General features: G+C 38.3%; 1 pseudogene; it reads left to right on the forward strand.

Annotated features, from left to right (window-relative positions):
• Window positions 1–799: 799 nt before the first annotated feature.
• On the forward strand, window positions 800–1,951 carry LOC109681184 (annexin A5 pseudogene; annotated as a pseudogene).
• Window positions 1,952–20,047: the final 18,096 nt, after the last annotated feature.

Below are 20,047 nucleotides of genomic sequence, written 5' to 3' on the forward strand. Positions count from 1 at the left end.
GACACTGATCCTATCCTCTTCCCCCTGTGCCTGTTAGGCAGTTTTAAAATAAACAATAAGTACATGCTTAAAGAATATCTGTGTGATGCAATACCAAATTGGCCTATGAACACAGCTGTCTTGGTCCATCCTTGTTAATTAATCCTAGCTATTCAGGAGGCAGAGATCAGGAGGTTAAGGTTTGAAGTCAACCTGGGCAAATAGTTTGCAAGACCTTATTTCGAAAAACCCTGCACAAAAAGAGTTGGTAGTGTGGTTCAAGGTGTAGGCCCTGAGTTCAAGACCCAGTGCCGCAAAAAAAAAAAAAAAAAGGAATAAGCCACTCATTGGACACCACAGTGACAAAAACCACAGTGACACCCAGGAGTATTAGGATATTGGGTCAACAACATCAGTGTTCAGAATATGATACTTCCGTAAAGTGTAAGAAAGCCTTACACTCCAGGTGCTATGCCACGGTGTCACAGATGAGTCCTTGTATGGCTCATTCAGAAAAGCACTGTTGATACACAAACCAAGAAATGGCCAGTGGAAGGTTAAAATTAATCTTCAGTATATCAGCTTTACAAAGTGTTGGACATACCCTAAACAGCTCTAACTCCCTTTAACAACTCACTGTGACTACTTTATCCACGCCGCTATTTAAATCCCTGTGGCATTTATTTTGTTCATGAATGTAGTAGTTCTTGGTGTGATGTATTTATAACTCAAGAGTAAAGTACAGGTTTCCGTTGCTTGGAAAGCAGCTGCCAGGTCCTCGCGTCCGTGTCTCGGCTCGCTCTTGCCCGCCGCCGCCCCGCGCCGCACTCTGCGGGTGCTTGGGTCCCCCGTCTGGTCCTGCATCACCTTCGCCTGACCGGACACGGCGCCATGGCCCAGGTTCTCAGAGGCACCGTGACTGACTTCCCTGGATTTGATGATCGGGCTGATGCAGAAACTCTCCGGAATGCCATGAAAGGCCTGGGCACCGATGGGGAGAGCATCCTGACTCTGTTGACATCTCAAAGCGATGCTCAGCGCCAGGAAATTGCCGAGGCTTTTAAAACTCTATTTGGCAGGGACCTTCTGGATGACCTGAAATCAGAACTGACTGGAAAGTTTGAAAAATTAATCGTGGCTCTGATGAAACCCTCTCGACTTTCTGATGCCTATGAACTGAAGCATGCTCTTAAGCAGGGAGCTGGGACAAATGAAAAAGTATTGACAGAAATTATTGCTTCAAGGACGCCTGAACAGCTAAGAGCCATAAAACAAGTATATGAAGAAGAGTATGGCTGAAGCCTGGAAGATGACGTGGTGGGCGATACCTCAGGCTAATAGAGACCCTGATGCTGCAATTGATGAAGCTCAAATTCAACAAGATGCTCAGGCTTTGTTTCAGGCTGGAGAGCTTAAATGGCGGACAGATGAAGAAAAGTTTATCACCATCTTTGGAACACGAAGTGTGTCTCATGAGAAGGGTGTTTGATAAATACATGACTATATCAGGATTTCAAATTGAGGAAACCATTGACCGGGAGACTTCTGGTAATTCGGAGCAACTACTCCTTGCTGTTGTGAAATCAGTTCGAAGCATACCTGCCTACCTTGCAGAGACCCTTTACTATGCTATGAAGGGAGCTGGGACCGATGATCTCACCCTCATCAGAGTCCTGGTGTCCAGGAGTGAGATTGATCTGTTTAACATTAGGAAGGAGTTCAGGAAGAATTTCGCCACGTCTCTTTATTCCATGATTAAGGGCGACACATCTGGGGACTATAAGAAAACCCTGCTGCTGCTCTGCGGAGGAGAAGACACTGGAGAGCTCTGTCTGCCTCCGCTCCCACCTTCCTTCTGCACACCTAGCTGCACTTTTTGTATCCAGTGCCTGACATGATGCCTTATTCATACTAGCATGCTAATGACCAAAACATGTTATAGAAGAAAATAGCGGTGCTTCTTTCTGATCTCCTGTGAGATCGTTCTCTTTGTAGTACTGGATTATACTTACATTACTAAAGTCTGAGTGATTAATATTTTCCTTTTAGAAGTCAGATTGCTTTTATCCTTTTTTAAAAAAAAGTTTCATTTATATTAAATTGATAACTGTATTACCTTAGTCAGAACCTTAGCCTTAAAATTGTGAAGTCCTGCAAGAGTTATTAATCAAGTTTATGACTAATGTAACCCTGCAGAAATTATGGTGGTTATATTCAAAAGATTAATGACAAGTAAACATTTCCTTTCTCCTCAAAAAAAAAAAAAGAGTAAAGTAGGATTTTTTATTTTTTCAGTACAGGGGTTTGAACTCAGGGCCTACACCTTGAGCCACTCCACCAGTCCTTTTTTTTGTGATTTATTTTTTTCAAGAGAGGGTCTCACAAACTATTTGCCCTTGCTGGCTTCAAACTGTTATCCTCCTCATCTCTTTCTCCTGAGTAGCTGGGATTACACATGTGAGCCACTGGTACCCAGCCTAGAATATCTTTATGTGTTCTAAAATTACTTCTTTCATAGTTAAAGTGTTCCTTCTTCCCTTTTAGCACTGGATAATCTGGTGAACCATTACTCATTGAACAGTATATAGGCTTCACATTTTCATAAAATTTAATCACGTTCCTGTTTGGTCCTCTTTCCTTAGTGCTTTACCCCCTACAGTACGTGATCAATCCCTAAGCCATTTCTGAAGCCTCTCTGGAACTTTTGTAGTTCCTTATATTTTTATTGACATGTTTGGTTACCAAAAGAGTGGACAATAAACATGCAAGATATAGACTACTAAGATCCTATATACATGCAAGTCGATGTTTATGTAATTCTTTGACAATAAACAGGTCAGTATTTCACACCACTGTTTGTTAATCCATGTTTCTTCCTTGATGTATAATGTTCCTTTTTGCAAAAACAAACAAAACAGTCTAGGAAACAGCTATCTAGACATTCCTTTAAAACCCCTCCTCTCCTACTACCTTCTCTTTCCTGAGTTTGGTTTTCCACATATTTACACACTCATCTTGGTGCTCAAAAATAAACACACAAAGCCAAACAAAACAAAACACATGCTTCCTTTCATCATGCAAAACAACAAATAACTAACCCTCTCCTTCTTCCTTACACAACCCTATCTTCTCTTTAACCTTTATGTGCTTCACTAAACTCCATTTTCTCTTCTATCCTGTCTGGTTCTTTCTCATAATTTTTTTTCCTTTTCACATGGTATGTATTAAAAATATAACAATATTTTTAGATATTAGAAAACAATATTTTAAAATATTTAGAAAATATTTTCCCTTCCCCAACTAAAGTGTAGCTAATGCAGTGAGGAGTAAATAGGTCTCTTAAACCAAATAAACTTTGGCAATTAATAGTATCTTCATGTAGAGAGTTTAAAAGTATAGCTTTTGACATTTCATACTTCACAAATGCCGATTGCAAACTTTGGCATTTAGCAATGATTAACTAGACTCTGGTCTTGATTTATTGTGGTTCCTCACGTACAAGAAAGATAGAGCAAATACTTGATGGGTCTTCACTCTGGTAAGTGTGTGAGAAATAGCCCACCATCCTGTAGATTGTGCCTCTTAACACAGATGTCTGGTGAAAGTTTGGTTAGTGCTACTAATGTTTTTAATGGATGGATCGCATTCCATGGGATGTATCTATGGGCTATAGTGTTGCACAGTTTAAGTTTTAGGAGGTAATAGTCATTTGGAGCCATGTAGATGAGCTGTGGGGTAGTATTTTTGTAGAATTTATATTAATCTAACAGCAATACACATTTAATTAAGTTAATGAGTTCTAGAAAATGATGTTTTTTTAGGATTTCATTGGTATATCTTCAAAAAGGGTCATTCATTAAGGAGAAGCTAAAAAACATGACAACTGATAGCAGTGGTGCTCCAGGGGGTCTTCAATCTTTTACTGGACTGGTCCACTCTACATCTTTATAATCTAGCCTGGAGAATCATCATTGTTCTAGAACTCCCCAACTCCTCTACTGAGTTTTCTAGTTATAGGTTCCAAGCCAACAGGGCTGAATGGAGATGTAGGTGGGATCCACACCTTTACATGATCCAGCCATTGAGTAGGAGACATCACATTTCCTTGAGTTGAGAGTAAGCATAAAATTCACAGGAACAAATGTTGACCCAAGGAAGAAATTGTTGAATCTGATACTCTAAAATATATGCGTCAATGACCAGGACTTGATCCACATCCCAGTCTGGAAAGATAAGTCAAATAGAGAATGTTTTCTTTTTCTATCTTAAATGTCTGTATTACTTGATTAAATAATACTACATCAGTTGCTAGTTTAGAGGTCCTGAATTCATTTGCAAAGTATATGCATAAACTAAAGAAGAGGTCTGAAAAAGCTGCTTTTTGAGAACATAACTAAAAGTCCCTGTCAGAAGATGCTTGTTGTTAATAAGAAGCCTGTTGAAATAGAGGAATAAATAAAACCCACCTGTGCATCCCAGATGACTTGATTTTTTACAGAAATCTGAAGAAACACAGACATGTGACCCGTGGTTTGAGAAATGCCCAATTAAACTCCTCCAGCATATTTGGGTCCAAACTTGGCTCCACAGAAGTCTTTAGTTTCTGCTTCAAAAATGCAATGGCTTATGGAAGGATTCATTTGCATTGTCTCCCAATTGGATCTCCGAAAGTCAGCATGCTCTCCTATCCTCCAACTGCACTAATCATTTCAGAGCAGCCCATAAAGATTGTGTAAAGATTCTAGAGAATTTTAAATCTCACCAACCCTCATTTACAAAACATTTTGATAACTGTTCATAGACTTACAGTTAAAAACAAGAATACATAGGATGTCTAACTTCTAGGGATGTTCAACATTTTTCTTTTGCTTTTAGAATTAAGAAGTCTTAATTAATTTAAGGAAAATACCCAGAGGAGGCATATAATCCTGTAAGAAATTTAGTAATTGCTATCAAATTTTAAAATGAGAAGAGGGTACTAGAAAGATGACAGAAAAAGAATTATTTGAAAATTTCCCAGAACACTTTACTAAAGAGAACAGGAAAGCTGAAAATTCTTAGAAATGCTTATGATAAAGCTAGGTGACAAATCTCCATGAACTTCAAAACACTAGTGGAAGGGGAGAGCCACAAGGCATGCTTACTGTCAATGCTCATGCAGGAAAAAGCAAAGGGATGGAATAGTGTTATCTCATGGATCTGGGAACAGGAAAGCCCCCAGATAGCCAAGATCTTCACTGGAAAGCACAGTGTCTAATGTGATAACAGCAGTTTAGTCCATAGGGATTTTGACCTTTTCAATAATGAATGGGTGTGGGCATGCAGCACACAATAAGAACTGAGTTTTTGAAGCAGTCTAATCCCTCCAATTCATAAGGCTGAAAAACCAGGGCATCTTTTGAGGACAGGACCCAAGGCTGAAAAGAAATTTTGGGGATTACAACAAAAAAAAGAGCTGGATTAGGGCAATAAAAAGAGAAATTTCAGATAAAAAGGGAGAAAATAGAGCTAGGAAATTTCAGAAAGCAAGCTACCTTGTGTTTATACACTTCACAAAAACTATAAAGCAGAAACCTCTGGGATGTTAGCTTCTCTATCTTCTGAGCCATGTCTTTTAAACTAAACCATTTCTCTGTCTAAAAATACAGGAAAACTAATTTACATAGAAATAAACAACAGAAAAAGATCAAGGTCAAACCTTGTTTGGTAAAGGAGAATAAGGAGCTGAATAAGCAAGATCAACCTCACAAACTACAGTTTCAAAATGAAATTAAAGGCATTAGGAGAGCTGTGTGTGTGTGTGTGTGTGTGTGTGTATGACAGGAAAACATAAATCTAGATTATAAAAACTCAGAAATGAGGAACCAAAACTTGGGAGAGAATTAGAAATAAAAGAAAAGTGTAATTCAGAAATAAAACTAAGAAGGAGGACAAGAACAAATAAATGCAACTAATAATACTTAAAAGTACACATAAGGTAAAAAGGAAGAAAACCCTTAAAATCTATACAAAGAAAGAATCAAAAAGATTCAAGAAAAAGTGGCAAATACTGATGATTGACAAAGAAGATCCAACATAACAATAACAGGAGTCCCTGAAAAAGAAACTCAAAGCAAAGGCATAGAACAAATATTTAAGAAACTTTTCTGAAATTAAAAAAGATATGGGCTGGGAGTGGCTGACTTTGATCTGAGTGATGCTTAAGATGGCACTGCCTTATAACAATCCAGCAAGCCCTAGATGTCTGTTCTGTTTTGTTTTCTGTATTTGTGCTTTGGTTCACAATATAAACAGGCTTTAAATTTTAAATGTACATTTACCCATTCCATGATTAGGAACTTGTATGTATGATAAACTCATTAAAATACACAAAAATAGGCATGTCCATTTGCAGCACCGGTTAATACCTAAGGAATTGGCAGGAAGTGGAAACAAATGTCTACTGAATAGGGACTCAAGTAAATCATGGTACAGCTGTATAATGGAATATCATGCAGCCAGGAAAAATTGAGATAAGTCTATATGGGTTCTCAAATATATTATTAAATGATAAAAAGCATACTAAATGTGAAAAGAAAAAATATATGTTATATTTGCTTTGCAAATATTTAGAAGGCTACCTAAGAAACTGTTATACTCAGTACCTTTGGAGGTGGTCAATGGATAAGAATTTTCTATGCTTTTATACTGTTAAAAAAGTATGTTAGTATTTATTTTTTAAAGCCAGGTTTAATTTTCTTTTTAATTTGTGATCTTTTATAGGCACAATGAGTGATAGGCCATAAATAAGATTTGTTGAAGGAGAAAAGGCCATTATCTCACTATGAGAAAAATGGAGTTGGCACCCTTTTATATAAGAAACCCTGAGCTTTTACGACAGTGGAAATGAGCTGGTCCCACCTTTGGGAGCCCCAAGCCTCCTCTTGGGTACAAATGTAAGTGTTTCTGATGCTCTGTTTCTAGAACAGTGCAGCGAAGTGTACAACACATGATATCGTAGAATTCACTCATTTAAAAACTGTATGTTGAGTATCTACTGTATATTACATCCTACAGTAGGCACTGGGGGTCCAACAGTGAATGTAATGGATAAAGTGCCTGCCCAAATAGAGCTGAGGTTCCAAGTAAAGGTGTTTATGAATATTTCTTTAACTGATTCAAATGGTTTGCTTACTGGCTAAGATGATTTGATGGCATAGGAATCAAACAGAGAAAGCCATTTGCTGACGACTATAGGAGATAGGAGCTATATTTTTTTCAAAGATATTCTTGATCTTGAGACGGCAAATCATTATTTTCATGCTATAAAATGACGGTTGATGTGGTGGGTACCCAAAGACTGCTTCCTGCTATTCACTCCCTTAGACGATTACTTCCCCTTGAATGTGAGCTTGTCCTAGTGACTTGATCCTAGTGAGTAAAACACTAACAAAGCAATGGGATGACAATGCTGAGATTAGATTACAAAAGACTGTGACTTCCATCTGCCTTGCACTCTCTTGGCTTTCTTTGTCACACTTGCTTGGAGAGAAGACCGCTGCAAAACTCTGGGGGCTGGGAAGCACCCATCGTGTCACATGGCACAGAACTGAGGTAGCCTCTGGGCAGCAACCAGTGAGGAACTGAGTTCTTCAGTCCAACAGCCCGTGGGAGATTGGAAGCCCGAGTGAGCTACGGAATGGAACAATTGAACCTTGAGGTAATTACAGCTCCAGGCCCATGCCTGGATTGTAATCATATGACAGAGCTCGGTGCTCAGTGGAGGGAACCAGCCAAGTTGCACCTGGCAGAAAGGAACAATAGCAAATGTGGTTGTTTTAAGCATTCAGCTTTGGAATATTTCTTACATAGTGACATAGAACTAATGTCGTTGACTAAGCCACCATTTCCCTTTGGAAGAAGACCACATAGGACAAGAGATGTGCCTTTTGGGAGCATTATCTGGCACATGGGGTAGATGGGGCAAGGCCATGGGTAATGTACTTGTCTGTCACTTTGCTTTGTTTCAACTTCTTCTAACCTTGACTCTTGAGGCTCTTAGTTCAAAACAGACTTTTTTTTTTTTAGAAAAAAAGTTTTTTTTAAAGTCCATTTTTCTGGCAATGAGGTTTTTTTTTTTTTTCCCAAATTCGTGGTTTTTTTTAAACTTTAATTTGAAAGTGATTTTGTTAAAAATCATCCCAGACTGATTTATTAGTTTATATGACTGTAATTATTTTCTGTACCCCTGCTTTTCTCTGTTGTCTTCATTCCTTTACTTTTCCTGGGAGCTGTTCTTTATTCTCCAGTTTTTGGTTGGAGCAATGTGAGTAAGACCTCATATTGTTTTCATCCTTAGCATTGCTTTTTGCTTTTTCTTTCTTTTCTTTTTTTGGCTAGAGCTACAAGTTCTCATATTGTAATCATTGCTCTGAAAGTTTTGCATGACTTCCTTTCATTTCTCATTGAATAAAGAAAGAAGGAATAAATTCTACTTTAAGAAGTAGAATCTGGCGGGGTGCCAGTGGCTCACGCCTATAATCCTAGCTACTCAGGAGGAAGAGATCAGTAGGATGGTGCGGTTCGAAGCCAGCCCAGGCAAATAGTTCGAGAGACCCTATCTCGAAAATACCCATCACAAAAAGGAGTGAAGTGGCTCGAGGTGAAGGCCCTGAGTTGATGTCCCAGTACCACAAAAAAAAAAGATCTGAGAAAGGCCATTTGGCATGAAATACAAAGTGATCCAAACATTATTTTTACTGAATCAAGAACACAGGCCCTCTTAATTAGGAGAATTAATTTAAGAATGAAGCAAGCCACGGCGGGAAAATGGCCCTAGAAGAACATGGCAACAATTTATATCTTTTCCCTCCACCCAAAACAAAATGCATGAGCTAAAGTCAAATAAATGCTTTCAGAGACTAAAAAAAGCTGCAGTCCCTGTGCTAGGTTACCAGCTGCATGATTTTGTCCCTTACTAGCTGCAACACAGTCTTGAAACTCCAAAATACCCTTCAACAACAGTAGAAGCCACAATAAAAACAATTGCGTATGAGATTTAAATGTTTTATCAGAAACTCCAAAAAAAGATACATGGCCCCAGAGCATGGGCGGACCAAAGACTTGGTGTGACAGGCGTGTCATGTGGTACGACCCTAAGTTACTCCTCTGACATCAAATAGATGGTACTGGGCACAAAAGATATAACTTTCCAATTTTGAAGAAAATATTCAGGGAAAGGTTGTGTGATGTTTTTCAAAGTGTTATCAGCCTTTCTCGATAAAACATGTGAAAATGTGTGAAAACGTGGAGCCCAGAAAGGGCTGGTATGAGAAGATGATATGGATGACTGGAGAAAGTCAACCCTTGGTGAAGTCAACCCCAGGCAAATATATTTCCTATAGTGTGCAAGATTTGTTTGGGCTTAGTTTCAGTAAATAATAAAGAGAAACAAATTAGACTAATGGTCGTCTCACCACGATGGTCTTCAGAATTCAATTTAATGTTGGCATTCCCACCTCACTGAACTGATAGGAAAATGAACTTGGGTCTTTCTTGGAGTTATCTGTACATTCACTGAAGGCTCTGGCAGTAACTGAGTGTCTTAAGAAGCACTAAAACCTCTGGTGGCTCTTCTCATCATTAGTCCACATGGGTAACTCCCACCCCGCAAGGTCCCTTTGGTCCCTCTGCTATTTTCTAAAACAGAGAGGCTCTGGCAAAGACTTAGCATCCTGTGGCATATATATCAAGGGGTACCGCCAAGAAGAGCACATCCTTGCTGCTTCTGGAACCACAGATCTTTCTAGTTTGGGACAACAGTATGGCTCTTCTCAAACCTATTCTCCTCCATAGATTTATTCAGAACTAGAGCCTGGAAGTCCAGTCATAAGCCTCTCCTGTGGCAAAGACACACAGAGCCAGTTAGCATGAAAAAAATCGAAAGGGGACAGAAAACATAAACGCCTATCTCAAAGAGTTTCCTCAGAAGTCTTTTCTACAATGAAATTCTTTTCACTGTAGTGCTCATTTTAGAGTTGGAGCACATGAGACATGGACTTAATGATCAAAGGCACACAACTACTTACTGACAGGGCTGGCTCTTCCTGTTATTATCATAGTGCCTCTTCAATTTTTAGTTTCCAACCTCTGTTCTAGTCTAAATCTGCCTACCTAATTGAGACTTAAATTTCCATACCTAGACTTTTAGACATATTTGGAAATGTCTTTTAAACATGTTGATCCACTCAAGGCTGACTTATTTGTGATAGCAAGGATTACTCCACCCTGTGGCATGTCTGGCAGGATGAGGACTCCGGGATAAACCACACTGTATTTCATTCTTCCTGATTCTCAGTATTTTTCATGCAGAAGACATCAGATTCCTGTGAGTTCACAGGTTCCCAAAGGCTACCCTAAGTGTGTAAGACAAAGTCACAGGGGTCCATCTCCCCTCCACAGATACTCCTTCAGGGATGACCTCTGGGGACCTAATTTCTTCCTGTGGCAATGATACACAAGGACCTGGTGTTTGGGGAAAGGCAAGTTAATGAACTATTTGTATGTAGTTGAGTCATCTGACAAGGCCATGTCCTTCTCCCATGATCTGAGAGTCACTGTTCAGCTGCATCTGAGCAAGAAGGGGAAGAGGGAGTGGTATTGTGTCTAATTTTGAAAATAATCATCACTATATCAGTATTCAAATAACATGTTTCAATGGCAAGTGCGGGAGTGCCCTGGGCTGTCTAGTTATTTTGTATAGTATAGACATGGCCCACTACTTCCTCCGACTCATGCTTCTAATCACTGCAGGAGAACAGGATGTACCACTATGTTTTATAATTCAGACAGACAATACAGGTATTGGCTAATTTGGTTTGATGTGATTAGCTGAGCTGCATTTTTTTCCTCAGCCAATCTGGCAGAAAAAGAGTTGGACTATCATGAGAGTTTCATGAGCCTTTCCATCATTTTCCATCCAGTCCATTTATCAGAATCAGTAGAGGAGCCAAGGGACCACATTACTTTGCTGTAGATCTATGGTTGTGAGTGGAAACAAAGTCCAATCATTCCAATTCTGATTGATTAGTGATGAAGTCATTGTTAAATAGTGGCCACCAGTCCCGGAATCCATAAATGATACAGTGTTTGAATAAGACCTAAGTTAAACAAACTGGGGCCTATGAACACAGATTTTTCTTGAAGTGGAGTGCAGAGATGAAAGCATGGTGAGGAGGGGGAAAGAAACGAAGCTGCCATGGTGTGGATACTTGAAGCGCTTTGGTGCCACCCTTCCTTGTGCTGCTGGGTCTCTGCATTCGCCATCTCTCTGCAGTGCATTACCTCTGAATATTGTCACCAGTCACTGGCCTATCAGCCCTCCTCACAGATACCACTGCCTTCTTGAATGATATTCAACCTCCTCTTTCAAAGTTTTCCTAGGTCAGTTCTCCAACTCTTCTCAATTCTTCCCATTTACTTGTATATTCCATGTCATTTTCTCTGCTTCTTTCTATCTAGGTACCATTTCTTATGGCTCCCAAGTCCAGGAATGCTCCTGTGTGGAGAGAGAACATCGTAGATGACTTTTTCCAGAAAGGTCATTAGTGTATTTCCACAAATCCCCGACACAGAGTAGGTAGTCTATGAGAGTCATGAGAATGTTTGGACTGCATAAAGTTTAAATATTGCTTTTTCTGTTTGTGAATATTTGAGACATATTCGAACAACTAATGGAAAGGGTTTTTAAGAAAGTTTTAAGTGAGCTCTGGTCACTGTGCTGTCAGCAGCATTGAATGCTGCTTCCTGCCAGCTTTCCACTTGGTAGAAGATGCTTCTTTAAGATGCACTTTTGTGAAGCCGCCACAGAACCAGCATTAACTGGGCCAAATCATGACTAAAATTCTTGCTGGTGGCTCTTTTTGCCAGTGTAGTCCTGTGCTTCTACTCATTGGAAATACATTTGCCTGTCAAAGCTGGAGAATGTCAGCACCTTTCTGGTATTACAGATTCACAGTGTCCCACTTCAAGAATGCCAGCATTCATAAATTTTTCAGCCTCAAACTTTCAAGAAATGGAAGCAATTAAATTTCACTGCATTTAAAAGTAAAAATAGTAATACTACATAGCTAGAAGTTTCTATAAAGTAGGATTGCAATAGCATTATTTATGCTTTAAAAAAATTGGGGTTTTTCTTAATTTATGCCTGTGTACCAGTATGTTTCTAATACACTGTTTAACTTCAAGCCACTGCTTCTTTTTGTCCTAGAATTTCAGAATGATTGCTACGATACATAAATTTACAGAAGTTTGAATTGAAATAAAGTATTTCAAAACTTAGGTAGACATAATTTATATTTATTATTGTGAGTAAACCATTCTTAGTTGCAACATTTCTTATGGGAAAGTTTTTGAATATGCTAAATATGACTAATAAAGATTTATGAGTTATGATTTCACAAAGAAAACAAGCATTTTGGTGAAAAATTTTGTTTTGAAGGTACAGTAGAAAATCAAAATAGTGACTAAATGAACTTCTGTAGAAGTTAGTAGATGCTACATCTACTAACTTAATTGAGCAAATGAGATTCATTAAACCTTTGAAATTTTATTTATTTTCTGGTACTGAGTTGTTGCATTTTCCTACAGAGTTGTTTATGGAATCTATTATTTTGAAAACATGGATTTTTAAAAATAAGGGCTGTCAATCACCTGAACCTGGTAAGTGGTGGAGAGGCAGTGGGTAGGACCAGATGGCCTTGGTTTTATTATGAGATTGCTACTTACCAAGTTTGTGACAATGTCTATTGACACTTTGGACCTCTGTTATTTTATCTGGTTGACAGAAATAAAAAAAATACCTGTTCTTAACACGTTATGAGGCATTTAACAAATAAGGTCCTAGTTGTTAAATGATTTTGAAACTATTAAGTGCTATATAATACAAGGCATTCTATTCATTATTACCTCAGAACTACTCAGATTACATTGCCTCAAATGCATTATTTAGGAAAAGTACAAACTTGAATGCCATATGGAGTCCTTGTTGACACTGCAGATGTTAGTTAATTTTAGATTCTAAAAGAACAAAAGAACAGAAGCACTACCAGGCAAATTAGCTTCTCTTTAGCTTTTTCTTCGAAGTCTCCTATTATCTGAATACTGAACTAAAAATGGCAAGCTAAATATTATAGAAAATTACATCATTTGAAGCATTGAAATTCTGTATATCAAAGCCCTTTTGCAGAACATGAGTTTATTCCCTTCAAAGCACATTGCCAATGAATTTAATGCTATAAGATTAATCATGATTTTTTTTCAGATCAAGTAAAAGAATTTAAACCTGAAACTTTAGTTTTGAATAACAGAGTCAGAGGAAACATTAAAGTCTCAGAAGAAGCACAAAGAGATATGCAATCTATTTAGGTGGCCATAGTCTCTCATAAACTAATGGAAAACTGAACTGAGCTCAGGAAACCTTGGTATCTGATTCTGAAGAATCAGATCTGCTGTATTGTAAATCTGGCTGCATTTACAAGTAGCAATTTCTTTGCAGAAAAACAGGTGTGACAGATGCACACATGTTCATGACAGATGCTTGCATAGCTCCATCCATTTTGGAAGACCTGTCCTGCTCACGTGTGCCACCTGTATAAGACATCTCTTTTCATCTTGCCATATCTATCCAGCTCTACTTACACATGCCTAAGCAAGAGGTGTTGTTGTAAAATATGTAAAGGCATCTGTCACTCTATCTCTTGTTTGCATACCACCCACTTACAAAACATATCCTAGAACGAGCTGAGCATTTTGTAAGTGTCTTGAAATTTTTTTTAAATTATGGAAGCAATGAAACGAAGAATATTTCACATCAGAGCATATCCATCAGGTTACTTTAAAATGGTTCGGTTGATATTCTGAGCTTGTATTTTCAATGCCATTTTCCCAGAGAATAATTCTGTCCTAAGATTGCTCATTTAAGTCATAGGGCCTTAAGACACTGACAGAATATTCCTCTAGCTAGAAATAATTTTTTGGGGGGAGGTGCTGGTAGAGTGGCTTAAGTGGTAGAGTACCTACATATTATGCATGAAGCCCTGAGTTCAAACCCAGCATCACAAAAAAAAAAAGGAAGGAAATAATTTTCAAACAGAGATAAGTGCTTTATCTACAAAAATGTTTGTTCTAAAAGAGGCAAAACTGCAAAAGGTATTTTCCCTGTATTTTAGTAACTTAGTGTGTGCTCATGTGGATTAGAAATATTAAAAGAAAATCCAAAGGGTAGGTTTTATGCTCATTTTGGATGCAGTCTAGACTAAGTTTTTAAAAAGTATCAAGATTATTATTGCTGGGTGCTGGTGGCTCACACCTGTAATCCTAGCTACTCAGGAGGCAGAGATCAGGAGCATCACGGTTCGAAGCCAGCCCAGGCAAAATAGTTCGAGAGACCCTATGTTGAAAATACCTAACACAAAAAAGGACTGACGGAATGGCTTAAGGTGAAGGCCTGAGTATAAGCCCCAGTAACACACACACACACACAAATATTATTAAAAAACCCCTCCCTCCCAGTCCAGTCCATATTGTACCATAATAAATCAGGTGCAATTTGATTTTGTGTTGCATAATTCTCTCAAGCTAGAATAAAACTGTAACCTTCCAAATTTTTTTTCCCATGTAACTTTGAGTCAGTTCAGTTCAGATGCTACAAGCTTGAGCCAGAAATGTATGCAAACAACTTCAGTCAAAGTAAACTAGAACTTACCCTCAAAATGAATTGGCTTAATTTGTTCAGGATGCCATTTGTTCCATTCCTTCTTGAACTTTACCAGCTGGCTGCTTTTAAGCATAGAGTAGGTTGAGTCCCTGGAGCAAGGACTCTGGCTTGGTGATCAATCCATGGGTATGCTGCAAAGGTAGCATTATTGCTGCCAAGCATAGAGGAACTAATAAGGAAAATAATTTCTCAAACCATGGGAACAACATGAGCTGAATTCCTCTAATTTAGTCTGAAGATATTCTATCAACTAAAAATTCTGATTGCCAGAGAGAAAAAAAATGTAACCCAAACTAGCTTGATTAATAAGGTAAATTTTTTGGCCCACAATTTAACGTATCTGATTCACTTGAAGCTTGATCCAAGGCTCTAAACAGTGTGACCCAGGACCTGAAGTCTCTCTTTGCATTTTTTCAATTAAGCATCTTCAATATTAGTTCCATTCTTAGATAAGCTCTCCCCTCAGGTATACAGTTTGAATGTAAGGTGTTCTAGGAACTGTCAGCTTCCAAAGCTGACTTTTTCTAGTAGATCTGGAATTGATTACTGTAGCCAGGGGAATAAGATATACTAGATGGTCTAGACCAGGGTCATACTTCACTCCTAAAGTGGGGATGGGGGTCAGGATTGGGGTATCCCTTCCCTCCCCAATCTCATGAGCTGAGAATAAAGAAAGACCATAGTCTTCAGAAGGAAACAACATATAGTTAGTAGACTGCTGTTAGATACTCAGGGGCCAGGAGCACAAATAATTTTTATTAAGTATAATTTTTCACCTAAAAAGGAATTCTGGATATAAACTAAGATTAGAGTTTAAGTCTTGGCAGATAAGAAGGTGGGGGAGGCGGTGGCCAAAAGTGAAACTAGAATCTTTAAGTGAGGCATTTTTAAAGTGAAAGACAGTTTTAAACATAGCTGGGACTAGACACTATGCTCTTCAGAGAGCTTGGATGGTTCTATGAATTGTAGATTTTCTAAGGAGAGAGCACTGACACTCAGGAAAACTTTCTGGGTGGTTATTTGCTGCCACTTGTTAATCTTGTATTTTGTTTTTAAGTACCTTTTCTTATTGTTCTGATATGAAGTGTCTCCCCACCTCAAAGGCTCTTTTGTTGAATGAAGACTTGGTCCCCAACTAGTAGTGCTAATTGAGAGGTAATTGGCTCATGATGTGCAAACGTCATCAATGGCTTAACTCATTGACGAGTTCATAGCTGAATGGACTATTAGAAGGCAAGGCATAGTTGGAGGAAATAGGTCACTGTGATATGCCTTGAAAGATGTATATTGTCCCCCAGACTTTCCTCCCTTTTTTTCTTCTGTCTCTCTTGCTCCATCTCCTCTCTCTCCTTCCTGGCTGCCATGAAACAGCCTTGGCATAGGCCTAAAAGCAGTGGAGCCAATCTATCATCAACTGAAACATCTGAAACCATGAGCCAAAAATAAATCTTCCTTTAAGCTAATTTCCTCAGGTATTTTGTCACAGTGAAAAAAACCTGACTAACACACACTTACTTTATAATTAAACAAGAAAAACAAACAAAACAAAACAAAACAAAAACCCTCCACACATATGGAATGGAAACAAAGAGAAGTTCTTTGTGGAAGGATAATTTTGTTTTCTAATAATGATAGTACTGTGGCTGGGGTAGCTTCTTAAGATATATATATATATAAAGTGGCAGTTCTCACTGCCACATCTTAAATTGTGTCCTATAATTCTTCCATTGTGGGTTCATACATCTAGAATCTAATAAATGAGAAAAGGTCTAAGGTCTTTTCAGGTAACTATGTATTCTCTACAACAAAAGTCTACTGACTTTATCAAGTCTTTAAACCTGTTTTCCAAAAACAACTGTGAAGAACTAACCTATAGAAATGAGAAGAGATGGTAATAAAAAATGGTCAAATGGTATATGATCCTGGGGCAAGGGCTGGAGTAGCACTGTTTGGGTCCAGGTTCATGTTACAAGTTCTCATCTCCAAACCCATCATCCCTGAGATGTCATTCCAGAAATGCTGCTGTCTGATGAATCAAGAAAAATCCAGTATTTTCTAGAGCTTGCAATTCATTAACTGAGGAATAATCAGAAAGTTTTATTGTTTTTTCCCCTCATTTTTTAGAAACATCATTCCAACTACTGTTGGTTGCCAGAAAGGCAGATAAAATATTTTTTCAAATCCTTATTGAAAAAAATTGAAAGATGTAATTTACAGGCCAAGAATGAGGAACTACTCTTGGTGGAATGTGAAAGTTAATCCTTGGAAAGCTGAGGTTCTAATTTGGAAACCCGGTCACACCATCTTAGAACATTCCAAAGAATCTTTGGAAGGTTTTATGAAAGTTTATTAAAGTTTGGGAGACTTCTGGGAATTTATCCTCAGGATAGTCTTGCTTACATTAATGCCAGTTTATTCATTGCAGCATTGTTTGTGATAAACAGCAAAGACTGGACACAACCCAAGAGTTCATCAGTGGGGGAATGATTAAATAAACGATGGCATATCCTGCAGTGTAATGCTGTGCAGCTGTTTAAAAGAATGAGGAAGCTCTGTTAGTACTGATAGGAAAGATCAGATCAAGATACAGTGCTAGAGGGAAAGGCAAGATGCAGGTCAGGGGATCTTCTTATGAAAGCAGGGGGAAGAGAAAAATATACAAGAATTGCTTGCATTTGTTTGAAGAAACACTGGAAGGATCCAGAGAAGTCAGTCTTAATAGCTGTCTCTACCTATGAGGGTGGATGAGAACTGAACAAGAGGGGCAAACTGGAGAAGACTTTTCCCTCTCAACATTTTTATATTGTATTGGTTTGTGAACTGTGAATATATCAATTGGCCAAATATCAATGCTTGGTAAAAGAAACAAAGCTTGGGAGAAGCATTTGGGAACCATATGGTCATTTCCTAAGTTATAGTTGCTTTAATGAAAAAAAAAAAAAACAACCCGAGTCAATGTTTGACCAAAGGTATACTGTTGGTAGGGTTCAGGTGGATGGCTACAAAAGTATACGTCATACACATTCCCATTCTCTTTATCTGAGAGCACTGTGACTCTGTCCCAGCTATTTTTTTCATATCCTTCTTTTCTCTAAAATAAGTAAATCAGAGATGCTGAAAGATACTACAGACAATGAGCATAGTTTATTGACTCATAAAAGTGAAGTTAGAACTTTGCCTAAAATGTGGTTTGCTGCACATATTCATAAATGCCAAGAAAGTTCACTAGTTATCTTCTCAAGAACCTGAGACTCCCGGTCACTTACCTGGACTGGGCTAGAGGTTACTTCTTGACATTCTCACTGTACCCTGTGTGCATAGCTCTGCCATCATGCTTGACAGAAATTACTGGGTATGACACAATCTTTCCCGTTAGTCTAGTCCCGTTAGTCACGGGTTAGTTAAAACCCGTGAGGTTTTAAATTTTTGTTTTAACTGAGCCCCGGTGGCTCATGCCTATAATCCTAGCTACTCAGGAGGCAGAGATCAGGAGGATTATGGTTCAAGGCCAGCCTGGGCAAATATTTCACAAGACCTTGTCTTGAAAATACCCAACACAAAAAAGGGCTAGCAGAGTGGCTCAAGGTATTGGCCCTGAATTCAAGCCCCAGTACCAAAACATTTTTTGTTTTCTCAAAACAGGGCTCTGAAGCCAGAGTTGGCCTTGAATTCACCATATTTCTGAGTGCTGGGATTACAGGCATGCACCAACAGACCAGGTTTTGTCTGAGGTTCTGGAGGGGACTGTGTCTTATTCATTGTCAACCTAGTACTGTGCATGGAATTACTACATGGAATTAGTATATGGAATTAGTACCCTATAGATTGAGTTTTCATCCACCTAATTACTTATCTTTAAAGACTTTCTCTTGCCCTCATTAAACCAGTCTGTAAGACTGGTTTCAGTTCTACCCGGAAATGACCAGGTGTTGATTTTGCATTCAAGGTGCTCAAAATCCATCGGGAGATATATCATTGTAACTATAATTGTTTTTATTATAATTCTATAAATGAAATAACTGAGGCTCAGGGAGGTTTTTGACTTGCAAATGACCAATGAAGATTTTTTTCATTTAAACTGAGATCTTCTGACTTAGCTCCCTATTCCATTTCACAAACCTGTATATTCAGTGTTAAAAAATGTATGTGTAATATGCTGGTGGCAGTTAAGTGTTACAGAGAGAAAGGACTGTTTTTGTGACAGAGGTCTGGAAAGGCTTCACTAAAGAAAAGTCATCTAAATGGGGCTGTGGAAAATGAAGTGAAGAAGACATAATTCAGGCAAAGATTTGATGAAAAGCACAGAAAGATGAAAATGTATAGAAGACTGTATGTGGTGGGGAGCAGAAGGGTCCAGAAGGATCGATTGCACAGAAGGGGCAATACTGTAAAAGCACCATTCCGCATGTAGTTGGGCAGCCCATGAAAGCCAGAGATTGAAACAGTCAGATCTAGGCTTTCAAAAGGAAATGAGAGTGGCAGATTGGTGAATGAACTGGAGCATGAACAAAGTAGCTTTTGCAATTGTGCAACTGAACTAACTGAGTAGAGATAGTGGAAATGGAAAGGACTTATTCAAAAATGTTTGTGTGTATTAAATTCACATAGAGAGGTGGGAGTGAGGTAGAAAAGATTCTTTTAAAAAACTTCTAGAGTATACGACTTGATCAATGATGATTGCCTCAACCAAACCAGAGAGTACAGAAAAATGGTTTGGGAAGAAAAGAGTAGGTGGGAAGTGGGAGTTTTCTTTTAGTTAAGTTAAAGCATTTTACTGTTAGTTGTGTTTGGTTTGAATTGCCTGTCTGTAATACAGAGGTAGAAACATGAAATAGGGAGCTAAATGTATGTATCTAGACTTTCGAAACAAGGTGTAAGCTGAAGATCTAGATTTTTGAGTCATATAGATACAAGTCGAAGGCTGGGGTGTAGTTCAGTGGTAGAATGCTTGCCTAGAATGCACAAGGCCCTGGGTTTGTCTCCAACACTGAGTTAAAAAAAAGTTGAATTAAAATTCCTGCTGCAAGGGGGCACAGAAACTTTTTTTGAGTGATAGAAATGTTCTACATCTTGATTATGGTGGTGATTATAAAGAAGATATGTCACAAAACAGATCAAAGTGGCACACTTAAAATGAGTGTATTTTATTGAATTTTAAATCTTTAAAAAAAAACCTAAGAATAACAGAAGTGGACTGTCTTGTACAACATAGTAAATACTAAATTTTAAAATTGCTAGTCAATTAACTTAGAAGAAAAAGAATGATAAACTGTTCTATACACATCAGTTACAAACAAGTGTTTGGCAGTAGGG

This window comes from Castor canadensis, chromosome 12, assembly GCF_047511655.1.
Source record: "Castor canadensis chromosome 12, mCasCan1.hap1v2, whole genome shotgun sequence".
Lineage (NCBI taxonomy): Eukaryota > Metazoa > Chordata > Mammalia > Rodentia > Castoridae > Castor > Castor canadensis.